Source organism: Plasmopara halstedii (assembly GCF_900000015.1).
Source record: "Plasmopara halstedii genome assembly, contig: Scaffold_816, whole genome shotgun sequence".
NCBI classification, from domain to species: domain Eukaryota; phylum Oomycota; class Peronosporomycetes; order Peronosporales; family Peronosporaceae; genus Plasmopara; species Plasmopara halstedii.
Genome location: NW_020187732.1, coordinates 2,454,263 through 2,454,470, shown reverse-complemented (window position 1 = coordinate 2,454,470; position 208 = coordinate 2,454,263).

The following is a 208-nucleotide window of genomic DNA, read 5'->3' as shown; positions in this document are numbered from 1 at the left end:
TATTATCTTATTACACGGCTATACCTACTCGGCCCTGACTAAGATATTACATTGCTTTGTTCCGCTGGGGTATTTTTCTTGTACGAGTCGCCATCCCGAAGTCCTTATTGGCTGTTATCGGTAATATTTTGCATGCAGCCGACATTTCTTGCATGTCTTGTACGATTCCGATTTTGTCCGCTGAGGGGCTCTAACCCGCGCCACACAA